Here is a 3,730-nt window from a genome sequence, read left to right on the forward strand (position 1 = left end):
ATGTCAAGCAAATTCATCAGAACATAGACTTACCAACATCATTTCAATAGCCTTTGGTGTCCCTACCAGCCTTGGAAGTCGTTGAGTTCCTAACAAATATCAATTAGTTTCTTTGGTGAGTACAGAGAGATGACACGAAATGGCCTGACTTAATTCAAAACAGCTGGCTTTATATTCAAAATCTGAAATAGATCAATTACCTCCAAATCCAGGGATAACACCAAGTGTAAGCTCTGGCAAGCCAAGCTGAACTTTGGGTGTTGCAATACGCGCATGGCATCCCTATTACAATCAAACAGGACAGAGTTAACAATTGAATCTAGCACTATATTTGTTGAAAATTAGAACTTAAGAGGGAGAATTCATACAGCCATGCTTAGTAGAAATCACTCATCATTGTCAATTCTAAATCACCTCCAAGTGTAAGCCTTTATATAGCATCCATTGATGGCTTTTTGGCATCTGGTCCAGCAAAAAATACAATTTAATAGCACAAAGGTTTCTTATGAAGATCAACAGGGGGTCCTGTTTTTGGTCAAATAAATAATTATGAATTAGATTTAATCTTCGATTGTGTTGCACACAAGTTCAACAGATACGTCAGGGAGCTTAGATAGATCCCCTGCCAGGCAAAACAAAAAACTGATAAGAAACTGACAATAGGGTTTCAGAGTAGAAATCTGATTATAATGTGATACCAAGTAGAGCAACTTATTCATGTGCATATACCAGTTTCATGAACAAGCCCAAAAACACTGATCTCGAAACCACCAGAAAATCGCCCGCCCTCACCTTTCAAGGAATAAGAAGGCAGTATATTAGAGATGAAAAATGTAAAGAAACTGATAATAGCAATATCCATTACCGCATAAAGAACACCCCAATCTAAAAGGAACAGTATGTCATTCAAGTAAAATGGAAATTAAAGGCAAAATAACAAAGTAAATCTCTCATAGATCAACAAATTATATGAAATTCTTCTGATGCTATCGAGATCAATTAGTGCTTCTATCATGTAGTCACACATTCCTGAGATGACATCTTAGAGAAAAACAATGTAATATCTTCGAGGGACAACATGACAAATTGAAACCACGAACAAAAAATAATATCTTCAATCAATCTTAAACACCAGCAATGTTTTGCATACCACCGCTGTAGAGTATAACTGCTACAGAAATAAGCTTATGACTCTCATGGTCAGTCTTGAATAGATCTGGTGATTATGGCACTGGTTGTGATTACAGTTATGCTAAATTAGGATGAGAAAATTCATTAATTTCAAAGTAGATATAAAAATTTATCTAGTTTTGAGGATTGCTATACCCTAACATCAATTTCAAAGTACAATCAAAATACCCAATATGCATAGTACAAACAAAACAACAAACCCCATTGTTAGCGACTTACTATTAAAAGCAAACCCTCATTCTGATCAGCAGGGGGATGAAATTGAGGAAGAACACCATCAGAACAGCACACTCGAGGCATTCTCCATATGCAACCCATTGCAACACTGCAGAACACCATTCTACTTTCTTCTCAGGACAAATCACCATCAATCTCATTCCCTTGCATACAATAACACAGAAACCCATGTAAGCAATCCATTTGCAGTACCCATCAACTCCATCACACCATTTTCCTGTAAACCTAATACATTCATCTAGTCTTCTTCTGTAGTTTTTCAGCCAACAAAACCACCAATACTATCAATAATTCACGTACTCTGTGACTCCATTCTTTCTCTGTTGCATCAACTCATTCATCTGCAATTTCTTGTTCAAACCTTCTCCAACACCAGCACCAAGAACCCGCAATCTCACTGCATCTAAATCACCAAAACACAATTCTTCTGGACAGCTCGTCACCAATATCTCAAAACCTAATTCAGACAAAACACAATAACCAAACCCTAGATGTCAATTGATCTGGCGCGCCATCGAAATAGAGATTGAAACCCTAATTTCTACTTTCTCTATCTCGCTTTGCACAGGACAAGCAGATATTAATAAAAGAGAAGGAGGAGATAAAACAGAAAAGAAGAGAAGAGAAAGAGGTTTGATCGAGAGATCGATGGAAGAAACTGAGAAGGTAAAGAGGATCTCTTTTTCGCCTCTCTGGTTTGAGATTTTCGACGGAAGAAAAAGGAAATGAAAGATGGGACTTAGCGTTAGAGCAACTGCAATGGACGAGTAAACCTATAATTATGATTCAGGGAGGAGACGCAACGGGACGGAGTAAAGACTAAAATCTGGACCAAAACCAAATTCCAGACCATATTTGATCTGGGACCAAGACCAAAACTATATATAGTGGAGCGGAGGTATAATCACCGTTTGGCATCGGGCGTATATATAATCTACGCCTGTTGTGAAACGTACGTAAAGTCACCGCCCCATAAAGAGGCGTTTATATAAGTTACGCCCGGTTCAGGCGTTGATAAAATGTTCGCCCGTTGGGACGTTGATAAAGTTTACGCCCCACGTCAGGCGTTAATAAAATGAACGCCCCATTCAGACGAAGATTATACAAACGCCCCAGCACGGCGTTGATATTCTTAACGCCCCACGCCAGGCGTTGATAAAGTGTACGTCCCATGCAGGCGTTGATATAGTTAACGCCTCACGCCAGGCGTTTATATAGTTAACGCCCCAGACAGGCGGTGATATAATTAACGCCCCATGCCAGGCGGTGATATAATTAACGCCCCATCCCGGCGTTGATATAGTTAACGCCCCACGCCAGGCGTTTATATAGTTAACGCCTCAAGCTTGAGTTTAAAAAAAAAAAAAATACTTAGACAAAATTGATTTTGAAATTTTTTTTATACCGTTGGTAATTCGACCGTTGAAGAAAATGGAACGTTGAAGAAAATGGAACGTTGGATAATTTGGAACGTTGGAAAGTTTGGAAGACGTTTTTTTCGCATATATACACCTATATATACACATGAGATCCTGTGACATTTTCCCACGACCAATACTTCAAACTATCCACACCAATAAGAAGAAATATTGTTTCTGCTTTCAAATCAGTTGGAAAATTTTCACGGATTCGCTTACAATGGCACCAAGAGTAGCACGAGGTCCAAATTTTACGACAATCGAAGATGTAACAATCATTTATCTATATCTCAAGATTCTAGTGTTGGAGCTGATCAATCAGAGGCGACGTTGTGGACTCGTATCAAGGATGATATTGAACTTCATTTACCTAATAATCCAGAGCGGTCTTGGAGTTCTTGGCAAAAACGATATCAGGGAATAAGTAAAGATGTGGCGTTTTTTTGGCAAAAGAGGCAGAAGTTGAAGGTGAATATCATACTGGATGGGGTCCTGAAAAGAAGGTAAGCATTCTTGATTTTTCCAACCATTGTTTTCTAATATTTAATAAGCGCCCATGTACTTAAGTGTTTTTAAAAACATTAACATCTTGAAGAAGTTAACAAGAGGTTCAAGGAATGCAACGATGGGAAAAAATTTAAGCACGAAGAGTGCTACCAAGTTGTGTTAGAAAATATAAAATATAATCGACGAACGACTTTTGTATTCGATACGACGCATGATTTGGACACTTATGAGAATAACGAGGAAGATGATGAAGGACCGCAAACAACAACTCAAGGAGAGACCGGTAACGACACAGATGGGGGAGACATAGAGAACACATATCTTCGTAAGATGGGGAAAAAAGCAGCAAAAAGATTGAAGAAAACAGGGAGAGAGAA

At 38.5% G+C, this 3,730-nt stretch overlaps 1 long non-coding RNA gene across 1 annotated transcript; it reads right to left on the reverse strand.

Annotated features, from left to right (window-relative positions):
* Positions 1-27: 27 nt before the first annotated feature.
* LOC113307987 lies at positions 28-2,131 on the reverse strand. Its single transcript, XR_003339412.1, has 5 exons — positions 1,411-2,131; positions 730-792; positions 369-622; positions 201-282; positions 28-89 (listed from the first exon to the last, which is right to left on the reverse strand). It is a non-coding gene; the product is annotated as an uncharacterized LOC113307987 (long non-coding RNA).
* Positions 2,132-3,730: the final 1,599 nt, after the last annotated feature.

The sequence above is a fragment of the Papaver somniferum genome, chromosome 9 (genome assembly GCF_003573695.1).
Source record: "Papaver somniferum cultivar HN1 chromosome 9, ASM357369v1, whole genome shotgun sequence".
Taxonomy (NCBI): domain Eukaryota; kingdom Viridiplantae; phylum Streptophyta; class Magnoliopsida; order Ranunculales; family Papaveraceae; genus Papaver; species Papaver somniferum.